Genomic DNA, 14,524 nt, shown 5'->3' on the forward strand with positions numbered 1-14,524 from the left:
GGTAGCATGCTCCTCTAAGGTGTTCTAGGTGTTTTGGTCTCTAACGATTAATTCTGCCAACATGGTCTTAATATCCTCTAACCCACTACCCAAATCCTGGTTATTTGAACCTTGACTATTCGAACCCCCACTAACAAACTGACCCTGCCCATGGTATTGATTTTGATTTGATTGAAAACCAAGGCGTCATTATGATTGTCATTTAAATAACGTGTTCGCCCGTTGTTATTATTTACTAAATAATAATTCATAACATTTCTACGGGTAATTTCCGTAATTAACCAGGGTCGAAAATACGGATTGTCACATCCTTCCCCTGTTAAAGAAATTTCGTCCTCGAAATTTAGGCTACAGTACACTCTAGACTCTAGTTATGAGTTCATCAGTAATATGTTACGCGTTAACCCTGGGCTTATTGCTCAGTGGTTATGGAAATGAGGGAAGACTTTTGACCGAAAGGTCTCAAGTTCGATTCCTGATCCACCCGGGTTTTACCGGCTTTGCATTGTCGTGCCCTCGGGCGGGTGCAGGGTCGGGTTTTCCCCGGAACTGGTGGCATGGTGGGCTAGGGGCTCCGTGCGTGCAGGTTGGGCTGCCGCGGGCTACCTTTCGGCCAATGGGTGCCGCGTACGGAGTACCCGGCGATTCTTATGTTGGACGTTCAAAAAAAAAAATATGTTACGCGTTAGTAAAATAAACATATAAGTCACATATACGTGGCTTCACCAAGGTTAATAGAATAAACATATAAGTCACATAACATATAGAGTCACATAGCATATAAACTCACCTAATCTATATTTATTTATTTGTTTAGGAATGCTATTCTGGTTGTTTATCGACGTTCAAGTACAAACTCATGTGTGATTCTATAATTACGTGAGTGTTTGTGAGATAACCGACACGCTTAATTTACCCTAATCAATTGTAATGCATGAATGAGTGTTTGAGATAATGGAGTTTGTGTTAATGGAGTGAATCAAAAAAATGTCGGGTGTCACAATCGGTATACAGATACTATGGGTCAATAATTTTATAGATGTACATTAACGTATATTCTAGACCTCAAATAATGAAGTTTCTAAGTCACCATCTAGACTATTTTCACAGAAAAGTCAAGCTTTTATCTAGGTAAAAATCGGTTTTAAATTTTATCACTCATTATGTGTTTCTTCTCCTTCCTAGTTTAATTTAATATAATAGGTCACCCTTACTAAAATAAGGGTGCATGCGTTTGGAGCGGTAAAGTGGTGGGGTAAAGTACTTTACCTCTTGTGCACATTGCCATCTGACTTTACCTTATGGGGGAGTTGATTTCGGTGATTAATCATCGCACAAGGAAGAATAGAGTGAGTGTGTTAATGGTGGGTTCCACCCTCTTTCAACCAATGATAATTTTTTCTTTTGTTTTTTCTTTTAATTTTTTTTTAGAGTAAACTGCAATTTTACCCTCTGAGGTTAGGGGTCATTAGCATGTCTACCCCCCCTAATGAAATAATTGCAATTTACCCCCCACTGTTTGCTGTTATGTTGCAACCTTACCCCCCGGCCTCAAATTTGTTGACTAATCTGTTGACTATAACTTGAAATGACTATAATGCCCTTTCATATTACCCTCTGTGTTTTGTGCACTCTTGTGATATTACCACCTGCCACCACTGCCATCGCCATTCACCACCACAACCACCACTGCCACCTCCAGCCACCACCACAACTTAATATCCCTTTCATATATAACACCACCACTACTTCCGTCACCGGAAACCTGCAACTCCGGTCATCTTCTCCAACGCAAATGACCGAAGATCAACAGAATTGTTATTGTTGGTGGGTTGTTTTGCACATTCTGCAACTACAGCATCATTTGCAACTTCAACAATGGCAGCACCAAGGTTTCCCAGTAGGAGATAAATGGTGATAGTGAAAAATGAAATGGTTGAAGAGGGTGAAGATGCAATCGCAAACCATGATAGAGCTTGTAAAAGCTGCAAAACATAATAACAATGAAGAAAACATGAACATTCCATGATACATTGCCAGTTTCTTAGCAAAAACTGAACCAATTTTCATTAATTGAAATTTAGTTTACAATTAACCATGAAGATAGAGAAACAAAACATATTTATTCCACAACTAATCACCGGTTTTTAAAAAATCGAACCACTTTTCATTTGAATATGACGAAATCGATTGAAATTTGGTTTACAATTAACTATGAAGATTCCGGGATTAACTATTAGTTCTAACAAAAACTGAACTACTTTTCATTTGAAAAACTACAACTGGATATAAATTCATGAAGATTTCGTGAATAATTAGCAGTTATTTTCACAAAAACTGAACCACTTTTCATTTGAAAACCACAAACTAAATTGAAATTTGGTTTATAATTAACCATGAAGATGCATATCAAGACTCCATGATTAATTGCCAGTTTTTTTGACGAAAACTAAACCAAATTTCATTTCAGAAAAAAGGTAAACTGGATTCAAGTTCGGTTTACTAGTTAACCATGAAGATGCAGAAACAGAACATATGAGAATTCCATAACTACCAGTTCTTTTCACAAAAACCAAACCAATTTTCATTTAAAAATTGACCAAGTAGATTGAAATTCAGTTTACAAGTAATCATCAAGATGCAGAAGAACAACATATACCCGTTTTTAAACAAAAACTGAACCAATCTTCATTTCAAACGGATTAAGTAGATCAAAAGTTCACTTTACAATCAATCATGAAGATTCAGGAACATAACATACGAAGATTCCACAATTATTTAAAAAAAAAACTAAACCGCATTTCATTTAAATAAGGCAAACCAGATGAATTGTGGAGGGAGAAACAGAGGTGTGTTGGCAGGGGAAGTTGACGACGGTACGGCGGTGGGAGTCGCTGCAGAGGGTAAGGTTTTGGATAGGGAATGTTGTGAATTGGAAGGAGATGGTTCGTGGGTGTGCGGCTGGAAATAATGAAATGGCAGTGGCGATGGTTGTCTGTGTTATGTGAGGGAGAAGAAGAAAAGGGGTGAGGGTGGTGAATGGCGGTGGCAGTGGTGGTTGTGGGTGGTGGCTGGAGGTGGCAGTGGTGGTTGTGGTGGTGAATGGCGGTGGCAGTGGTGGCAGGGGGTAATATCACAGAGTGCACAAAACACAGGGGGTAATATGAAAGGGCATTATAGTCATTTCAAGTTATAGTCAACAGATTAGTCAACAAATTTGAGGCCGCGGGGGGGGGGGGGGGGGGGTAAGATTGCGACATAACAGTGAACAGTGGGGGGTAAAATTGCATTTATTTCCTTAGGGGGTAGACATGCGAATGACCGCTACCCTCATGGGGTAAAATTGCAGTTTACTCTTTTTTTTATTTGGGCATACCACCCTTAGGGTGCACGGGGCGTTCAGCGGGGAGGGCTTCGGTGACCCTAGTCACCGATCGGGAACACCGCCGCCATCCAAGCGGGGACCCGAATCGGTGAGGGTGAGCGGTGTGGAGTCACCGCGTTGGTTTGGCACGATTTTCCAAAATGGACCGTTGTCAAACGGTCAAATTTTAAAAAAAAATCAATTTTTTTAACAATATAAATATAAACCAACCTAAATCAAATTTTTTACCACACCCACCACTCTCAAACTCACACCCACCACTCTCAAACTCACAAATCTTTCAAATACAACACAAAATGGATTCCAAGTTTCCGTTTCTTTCTACCCTACCCGACTTTCCCGACGATGGAGATGCATCGTCAAGCGATGGTAGCTTAATTTTCTTCCAAAATCTCATCCAACAAGCGGAGCTACTAGACTGACATCGTCTAGTAAAAAAAAGTAGTCCGTCGAGATCGTGAGGGAGGCCATGAGACACTCATGGCCGATTATTTTGTTGAAAATCCAAAATTTAATGCCGATACTTTTCGTCACAGATTTCATATGTCCAAGTCTTTGTTCCTAAAAATTGTTAGTGACGTGGAAGCGTATGACGAGTGGTTTAAAGAGGGCTTTGACGGGAGAATGAAGAAAAGTTTCACGCCGTTGCAAAAGGTTACTTCGGCGATTAAGCAACTTGCAACCGGTAACCCACCAGACGAAAACGACGAATATTTAAATATGTCTGAAAGGACCTCTCGTGAGTGCCTTGAATATTTCTGCGAGACGGTCTGTAAAAGGTATGCCGGTGAATTCCTACGTAGACCAACGAGCCACGACGTTGTGCTATTGTATCAGGCTCATGAGGAGAGGCATCACCTACCTGGTATGTTGGGTAGTCTGGATTGTACACACTTCGTCTGGAGAATGTGCCCCACAGTATTGCGTGGACAATACATGAGAGGCGATCATCAATACCCGACGGTTATGTTAGAAGCGGTGGCGTCTCAAGATTTGTGGATTTGGCATGCTTTTTGTGGCCCGGCGGGTTCACAAAACGACATCAACGTGCTGCAACAATCTCCATTATTTCTTGCTCAACGAAACGGAACGGCGCCAAATTGTCCATTTCAAGTGAACAACCACTTATACAAACGCGGGTATTATCTTACTGATGGGATCTACCCTACCTGGTCCGTGTTTGTGAAGTCTTTTCCATATCCTCACGACCCGAATGAAAAAAAAGTTCAAGAGGCAACACGAGGCCGCAAGAAAAGATGTGGAACGGGCGTTTGGTGTGTTAAAGGCGAAGTGGGGAATACTAAATCGTTCAATACGTTCGAAAACGGTGAGAAATATAAGGTCCATCGTGTATACGTGCCTTATTTTACACAACATGATTATAAAAGACGACGGAAGGGCGATAGCACCGGTACATATTCAAGATCCTCCAGTCGAACCCGTCTTCGATGATACAGCTTATAGCGAGCTCATTGACGAAGACACGCATTGGAGACTAAAACACGATCTCGTTGAGCATCTCGGAAGTTTAGATCTGCCTCACCTTGAAGTGAGTTCGGACAACGAGTAGTTTGTTTTTATATTTTTCTAGTTTGAATGTAATTTTTATTTTTCTAGTTTGAATGTATTTTTTATTTTTCTACTTTGAATGTAATTTTTATTTTTCTAGGTTTTATTTAATTTTTATTTTTATTAATATTTTTTTAATTTATAAACATGCATAATTTTACAAGAAAAAAAAAAAACCAAGTCCCCTAAGAGGGGAGTGCCGCCATCAAAATGGGGTGTTAGAGGAGTTTAAGAGGGGAGTTGACGTGACACTAGCTGATTGGTGGTGCGTAAGAGAGGGGACTCCCCCTCTTAGGGGAGTGCCCCTTAGACCATGTGTAGTGGTGAAGAATTATAATGCCCCCACCATGGGGCATTATTCGACATGTGTCATCCCAGTCAGCATGGGGCATTATAGCATAAAGTGGTATAGTGGTGAAGAATTATAATGCCCATATTATTTTTAATGCAAAAAAAAAGTCAAAGATGTCAGCTTGAAAAGTGTGGGTGGGCAAAAATGATTGGAGGACCCAACATGGATGTCAGACAATGAAGCGTTTTAATGAAAATGCCAAACATGCAAATTTGTCAAATATAACGCCCAAAACGCCCGGTATAGTGGTGGGGACGGCGTTTTGGGGCGTTTTATTTTTATTTTTTTTAAAAAACACGCCCCACTACGGGTGGTCTTACACCTTTATGTTTGGGTGCAAGAGAAGAGTTGAGATGACATGATTTGATTGGTAATTGGTTATGGTGGAAGTTTACCTCTTGTAGAGGGGTGACAACCCCTTACACCCTAACCCATTGGTAAAATAGTAAATAATATTTTTACATAAATTAAATTTAAATATTTTTACATAAATTAAATTTCATTTTAATAAAAACAACATAATATCTAAATTAAGTTTCATTTTAATAAAAACAACATGATATCAAAGACTGAAATTTACCAATATGATGGTGGTCCATTGATAAAGACAAAGCGTTTATACACCTTGAAAGGGAGATGTATTGGGTTAAGTCCCATAAACTAAAGGAATAAGTGAAATTTGCCGTAAAAAAAAAGACTGATATTTCTGTAGAGATATCTTTTTTTACCTGTTAACTTTTATAATTCACCGGAATCTTTTAAATGACGACTTTATCCCCTACATTTCACCCAACTGCCAACAAACCACCCCACCGGAGATATGCGAACTCGCCGGAAACCACCGTACTCCGCCCACCGGACACTATTCCTCCTCTTTTTCCTCCTCCTCTCCACAACCGTAACTTCCCGGCCGTTCGTCCTCGTCCTCTCTCAAGACGACCTCAAGGACGATCCTACCTCCGACGACCAATCCTCCACCGCCGATTGGGACGAATTCGGCGAATCAGACGCTAGGTCAGAACAAGATCTCGATCCTGGCTCCTGGCGCCCTATATTCGAGCCTGATGAATCGAATTCTGAATCGGAGCTCGTATTAAACCCTAGGTTAGAGGAGTACTACTCCGCCGTTAGGAAATTAGTCGCCGCCGTGAGCGAAGGTGGTGGAAATATGGCAGAGGTTGCGTTGGAGATTGAATCAATCGCCGGTACCGGTAATCCCCACGCGCAGTCATTGTTAGGGTTTTTGTATAGTACGGGCATGGCTAGGGCTCGTAACGGTGCAAAAGCTTTTATGTATCATTACTTTGCTGCTGATTCCGGCAATACGCAATCGAAATTGGCGCGAGCTTATACTTATTCTCGTCAGGAGGTAAGGCGTTTTTAAATAACACATATCATCTCGGTTTCATATGTATGTATTTGTTTGTATATATTTGTTTGATTATGGTGAACTGTTTGCTGTTTGTTAGTGGCTCCTGGTGAACTAGAGTTATTGAAATTAGATTGATGATTTGCCTCCTTGTAGTTATCATATGATAGCTTCAGTTTTGTATGTATATATCTGTCTATATATATACTATTCGGTTTTGTATGTATATATCATATATATACAATCATCCACTTTGGTATCTTATTGGACAAATTGGTGATATTACCCCATTGATCAAGAATTCCAATTATTCTTGGAACTTCTCATGATCATCCAATAAGAAGGGTTTCAATTTTTTCAAATGAGCGATAAGAAGTGTGGATCATTCAGACCTTTCTATTCATAGATTTAGTTGCTGTGTGCCTGTGTATGAATAATTCACATATTCATCTCCGCGAGACGAGACTCATTTGGAAAAAAAACGATAGGCATAGGTATATCTAAGAACACACAATTTTGATCGGAAAGATCCCTCTAGTGACTTCTCTGCGAGCTTTTATAGTAAATGGAATCTATAGAGTTGTGATCATTCAAATATTGCAGAGTCCCTGTATTTATTACCGGTCAGAATTAAACGATAACGGAATTTCGGTCTATACCGGCACCATAATATCAGATTGGGAGGAAGATTAGAATGATCTTATATAGGCTTCAATGAATTATCTTATATAGGCTTCAGTTTTCTATGTATATATCTGTCTATACATATACATATTCTTGTATATCTGTTAGGTTTTGCATGTATATATCATATAAATACATATTCTCGTCAAGAGGTAACCTGTCTGTTAACTAACACACATCATATCCGTTTTGTATGTATACAGCTGGTGACCTAGAATTATTGACATTTAATTGATGATTTGTTTCCATGTGCATATGATTTGATTGCGCTTTTTGAGTGTATGATTTGATGTCATCTGTTGCAGTTGTATGAAAAGGCAGTTATTTTGTATGCTGAACTAGCTGAAGCTGCTGTTAATAGCTTCTTGATCTCGAAAGACTCTCCAGTGATCGAACCGGTTAGAATTCATAATGGAGCTGAAGAGAACAAAGATGCTCTCAGGAAGTCGAAAGGGGAAGACGATGAAGATTTTCTGATCTTGGAATACCAGGCACAGAAAGGAAATGCCGTAGCCATGTATAAAATGGGCATATTTTACTACTTCGGGTTAAGAGGAGTAAGGCGTGATCATGCCAAAGCATTATCATGGTTTTCAAAAGCGGTGGATAAGGGTGAACCTAGAGCCATGGAGCTTCTTGGTGAGATTTATGCAAGAGGTGCTGGTGTCAAGCGGAACTACACAGAGGCTCTCGAATGGCTAACCTTAGCATCCAAACAGCAGCTTTATTCTGCTTACAATGGGATGGGATACTTGTATGTCAAGGGTTATGGAGTAGAACAAAAGAATTACACGAAAGTAAGTTTGTTGAAACTTAGAATCAATTTCGTACTCCGTAGGTCCTAAAGTAAGTGTCCACAAGAAAAAAAATACAGTTCTAGGAATGTATATATAATAGACAAATGCCAAATTTACCCTTTTGAAATACACGTTTTAGGAATGTACATTTAATGCTCTTTTGTGGTTGAGTTAGCAACACTTGTTTATCAGTGTCTGTTGAGTGTCACTTTTAGACTATCTAAAAGTATGGAAACAAGTCACACTGTTATTGTTAGAGCATTCACATTTGAGCCTTCATCTCCATCTATATAATAATATAACTAAAAACCACACTTTTCTTTAAATTTTGTTTGTTTTTCAAAAACCTCACACATCCAACTCTTTATCTCTATCTCTATCATACTCACAAACACTTATTTTATTATTTGTTTCTCTTTCTTATACGCTCACAACAAAATATAGATGTGTAGTGTACTATATAAGCCTCTAAATGCAGAGGTGTACTTCAGTTTTCTCTAAAGTATTCTCTATTATAGAGAATTCAATGTGGTGGTGTTTTAGTTGTGTTCTCTAATTTTTTCCTCTATATTCTAAAGAAGTGATAGATATAAAGGTTCCAATGTGAATGCTCTTATTAGCTATATAGTCTTTTTCCATCTTATTCTTGTACCGTCTTTTTCTTATCCTTTACTTTCAGGTTTATATATAGTGTAGGTGGTATTATGGTTGTTGGGTCAAATCTGAACTATACTAAGAGAGCTATGCATCAACTTTACCGAAAATCAGTTTTGATATTGATATTGTCACAGACGTTCCACGGACACATTTGAGCCGGTAATGGTTTTCATAAAGTTAATCCATTTGCCAAGATTTCCCACAACAATTGGAATCACATCAATTAATTTTAAAATCCATCCAGTCAATTTTTCATAGTCAAATTCTAGTTTTTTTTATTATTTTTTGTTAATTGTTGTGCAAATGAATTTTATGGCCTCTGAGACCTGAATGAGGTGCAAAAAGAAGTCATTGACATTTAGGATTTTAGTATTTTAGGTCTACTAAATTGAGAGCATAATTAATTTGGGTCTACTATATTAAGAACATAATTAATTTGCGTCTACTATATTAAGAACATAATTAATTTGGGTCTAGTATATTAAGAAAGTAATTAACCGTACCAAAGGAAATATAAAGTGGTGATTATCAAATGAGTCGAAATTCATATATTTTAAGCTACCATGTACTTCAGACTTCAAAAGCCGTTGAAATTGTAAAAGAAGCATATTATTTTTCAGTTAATCAAAGAAAAGGGATAGCTCTTTAAACTCATTTGAATCCATAAGCTAAAACGTGATACACGCATGAATTTGTTATGTATGTGTGTCTACATAATGGTCATAATACTGCTTTAAGATCGTTATACATTTATACTCCATTCTTATCCAGTGTGTTGTGTTGGATTTAACCAGAAATATATCTCATTTACCCTTTAATGTGATCATCTTCCACTAAAATGGAGTTTACATGAAGGTTAATGCTAGTATTTTGAAAAGGAAACTTCGATAGATACAAAACATTAGCCTCTAACTTGCAGTATTAGGGTCCTGGTTAGCTTTTGAGAAAAACGTTCGTATTATAGACCAAAGACTGTTGTAGAATTGATAAGTTTGATGTAGGAATATGGTAACTAATATAAAGCACCATTGTTAGGTTGAGAACATAATTTTTTTTCTAGGAGTATCACATATATTTGCACTGTTACATCAATCACTAGATAGTCTACTTTGTAGTACTACATCTTGTTAAATTAATAGCATTATGATTGCAGGCGAAAGAATACTTTGAGAAAGCTGCTGATAACGAGGAAGCTGGTGGCCATTACAACTTGGGTGTAATGCATCTTAAAGGAATTGGAGTGAAGAAAGACGTGAAACTAGCTTGCAAGTATTTCATAGTAGCAGCTAATGCTGGTCAACCAAAAGCGTTTTATCAGTTGGCTAAAATGTTCCACACTGGTATAGGGCTAAAGAAGAATCTTCCAATGGTATGTGTGTACAATTGTACAGTTATAACATCTGTTCAATATTGTTGGGGTTAACAATCTTGTTCGTGTTCGTTTGTTAAGGAATATATGCATTGACGAACAGTTCATGAACACTTACCGAACGAGATTTTCAGTTCGTGTTCGTTCTTTAAGGAAATGAACGTATTCGTTTGTTAATTTTAGCTAACGAACGTCCATGAACACAAACGAACACAAACCAATGTTCATGAACACAAATGAAAACAAACGAACACAAACAAGTGTTCATGGACATAACATATAAAGTACTGATACTTATTATATATTTTATTTGTCGGAATTTTAAAGTATACAAATAAAATATAAAATATAAAAATTAAAAATACTAATGAACTCTCGAACACAAACGAACATAAACGAGCACGTTACCAAACGTTCACGAACATAAGTGAACGAACAAGGCCTGTGTTTATGTTCGTTCATTTAACTAAAAGAATGGAATTTTTTGTTCGTGTTGGTTTATTTATTAAACAAACAAACTTGTCGCTGAATGGTTCACGAACTGTTCGCTGAATGTTCAGTTCGTATGCAGCCCTAATTAAAATCTTTTCTTTCTAATGTTTATTACAGGCGACATCATTGTATAAACTAGTTGCAGAAAGAGGGCCATGGAGTTCCTTATCTAGATGGGCGTTAGAATCGTACCTTAGAGGTGAAATCGGGAAGGCTTTCTTGTTGTACTCAAGAATGGCGGAATTAGGATATGAGGTGGCACAGAGTAATGCCGCTTGGATTCTTGATAAATATGGTGAATCCAGCATGTGCATGGGTGAATTAGGGTTATGCACAGATTCAGAAAGGCACCAACGTGCACATTCTTTATGGTGGCAAGCTTCTGAGCAGGGAAATGAACATGCTGCGTTGCTAATTGGGGATGCGTATTATTATGGCAGGGTATGTTCTTTTTCTGGCACTACTGAGTTTGCACATTTTTTTATTGCATTATAGGGAAGCCTACCATGGGTAAAGTTATCCTACAAAGTCTTCTAAATCTAAGAAGTGTATAAAGGCACAATGGATCGCAAACTATAACACAATGTCGAGGAAAAAAGACACAACGACGCAAATATAGAAAAGACACAATGCTAAATAAAAAGACACAATGATATAAACAAAAATTCTAAAATCTACAAGCTATAAATCCAAAAGTGAAAACCTATAATCCCATATCGTAGAGTTCGATGAGATAGTTCTAGTGCCGCTTGAATGAGGTCAATCGGAGTCCATTTGATACCCTTCTTACGACTTCTTATTTTTAGAAGACTTTGTATTTGATCCTAACACGGTATACCAATTGCTTTCGAGAACATTCCTCCAAATGACTAGAGGTGCAAGATTGTTAGGCTGGACAGAACGGGGTTGGATTGAAAAATGTCGTTTTATAGTACATGTCAAAATGGGCCTGGTCGGTCCTGGTTGCCGCAAACAGATTTTTGTTCTTTGTTATTAAGAATTTGTGTTAATTGTGATTAAGAAAAAATATGGGTTTAATTTATTGGGTTAAGGGGTCCAAACAGGCCTCGTCAGGTCCTGTTGACCCACAGCCACGTTTTTGTTGTATATTTGTTTGTGGCATTGATTTTTGGTTTTAACCCGTTTTACATTGTTGGTTAATGTAGGGTACTGAACGAGATTATGATCGTGCAGCAGATGCATATATGCATGCAAAATCCCAATTAAATGCTCAAGCAATGTTTAACTTAGGATACATGCATGAGCACGGGCAAGGACTTCCATTGGATCTCCATCTTGCCAAACGTTACTATGATCAAGCCCTAGAAATCGATCCTGCTGCCCAGTTACCTGTAATGCTGGCACTTGCTAGCTTGTGGGTCCGAAGAAACTATGCAGACACTTTCCTCGTGAGCTTCCTTTGCAATTTTATTCTTTTTAAGGAATATTGGATTTTAATAATCCCAATTATTCGTCGTTGGCCACCAACAGTCCCAACTTTAAAAATAACCCCTGGCAGTCCTAACTTTTAACATATTGGCCTCCAATGGACCCTGACTAGCAGAACCCTAACGTCGTTAGTCTCCGGTCGCCGGAAAACTCATTTTTGGCCGGAAAACTCAACATTTTTGTCCCGAACCTCTTTGTAATCTTATTATGGAATTTTGGAAACCTTTTTCTAGTAAAAGCCCCAATTATTAAAGTCGCCGGAAAACTCAACTTTTTGGCCATAAAACTCAACGTTTTCGTCCCAAACCTCTTTGTAACCTTAGATCGAACCTTTAGAAACCTTTTTCCGGGCAAAAACGGTTTTCCGGCGACCGGAGACTAACGGCGGTAGGGTTCTGTTAGTCAGGGTCCATTGGTGGCCAATATGTCAATAGTTGGGACTGACAGTGGTTATTTTTGAAGTTGAGACTCTTAGCGGCCAATGACGAATAGTTGGGATTAGTAAAATCCAATTTTCCTTTTTTTAATGGTCTAAACGGGAAAGTTTTTATACGGGTTGAGAGCGGCCAGGTTGATCCAAAAGACTTTTTTGTCTAAATCTTTAACTTACCTTTAAATGAATAACCAGTATTTAAGTTATTTTAGTAATAATATCTGAAATAAATTGATACACGAGGTTTACGCTGTAAATATACACATTGGGTGGGGTGGCTCTTAACCCACTTGACTTGTTTCTCTCCCGTAACTAGGGGTGTGAATTTTTGACACGACACGAACCTAACACGAAATTCATGGGTTTGGGTTTAGTCTAAATGGGTTCGGGTTTACCCGTTTAACCTATTTATTATTTTACAATATGATTTATGTCATAAATTAAATTGAGTGTGTACTTTATGCTATAATTATAACTTAAATAGAGAAATTGACAGAAGCTTTTATAATTTAAATGTAATTGTATTATGTACATTTGTGTTTTTTTTATTAAAATTTAATTTTAAAATGTTACTTTTGCGGAAAAAAAAGTTTGTAATAAATTTCGGGTTGAACGGGTGGTGTTCGGGTTCGTCTAAAATTTTCAGGTTCGGGTCGGGTTGAACCCACCAACCCGCGAACACGATTCGTTTAACACCCCTAGCCATAACCCGGATCACCTCCCAAACACGGTAAACAAATAAACAGTTTTAATAAGCAACCTGTAAGAAATTTGTATTTATAGTTTGTGTATTGTTGTTATTATATTATATTTTTGTTACTTGTGTAATTTTTTACAGGTGGATTTTATAGATTCTTTACCAAGTGTGTACCCAAAAGCCGATGAATGGATAAAAAAATGTTGTAATGGAGGAAGGAAACGCAACGATTCTCACCCTATTTGTCTGTCTCTTGACAGTTCTATACCTTCGTGAGCGGCAACGGCGGCAAGCCGCTGCCGCCGCTCCTCCGCCTCCTCTGCCTAATGATAATATTGTTAACTGAAATCTAATTTGTAAAAGGGTCCATGTTTTTTGGTCATATATTTGACCACGATGAATGGCTTGATAGCGAAACTGCCTGCTACACACAGGAAATGCCCCTACAGAGTTGAATGAGAAACATATATAGGATCTTTTTGTCTTTTTCTTTTTCAACAGATTTCTAGACTAATTGTTTTTCTTTTTAATTTAGATTATTGAAACTTGTAAATGATAAATTTGTAGTCAATAATTCAGAATAGGTGTTTTAAGTTTTAACCCACAACACACTACCTTTTCAGTTAAAATGGTATTAGAGGAGACCAAGAACTGTATCTTTAGCAAAGGATGGCGTTCGCGGTTTTATCTATATACTTGTGGTTTGATATTGTAACTTGGAAATTGGGGTTGTTACTAATAGATTTGACTGAATTGCTCATATCAAAACAAAGCACTTGATTTTCAATGGGGGGAGTCCTAGATTTGAAACAAAAAACCAATTGTGTGTAAACTAAACTGATTCATTAATTGTATATTTTTTTCTTTTACTTTTAGAGTGAACAATGACGTACTTTATATATACTAACATTCATAATATTTACATAGCATCTTTTATTATTAAAAAGAAAACGTAGTTAAAGTCAACAACTTATGAAAACAAAAACAACTCGCATTTGACAAAGCCGTTTGCGACAACCTCTGGCCACCCGCCACCCATCCCCCTCTCAAGACTGTTGTATCGCAACCACCATCAACTGCCTTGTTCGAAGTTTAACTATGTCATTGCTTTTGGGTTATGAGGCTATCCGCGTGCCATATGGTTTTCACATGTAGAAATTGCCACCTAGGAACCACGTCGTTTTCCACACCCATCACATGGTAGAACATGAAGTATGATTATAACCTAATCAAAATGCAAACCCAGATGACTTATAATAGTAACATAGGTT

At 37.8% G+C, this 14,524-nt stretch overlaps 1 pseudogene; it reads left to right on the top strand.

The window, feature by feature from the left end:
- The first annotated feature begins 5,878 nt into the window (after positions 1 to 5,878).
- Positions 5,879 to 13,853, top strand: LOC110926432 (annotated as a pseudogene).
- Positions 13,854 to 14,524: the final 671 nt, after the last annotated feature.

This window comes from Helianthus annuus, chromosome 16 (genome assembly GCF_002127325.2).
Source record: "Helianthus annuus cultivar XRQ/B chromosome 16, HanXRQr2.0-SUNRISE, whole genome shotgun sequence".
Classification (NCBI taxonomy): domain Eukaryota; kingdom Viridiplantae; phylum Streptophyta; class Magnoliopsida; order Asterales; family Asteraceae; genus Helianthus; species Helianthus annuus.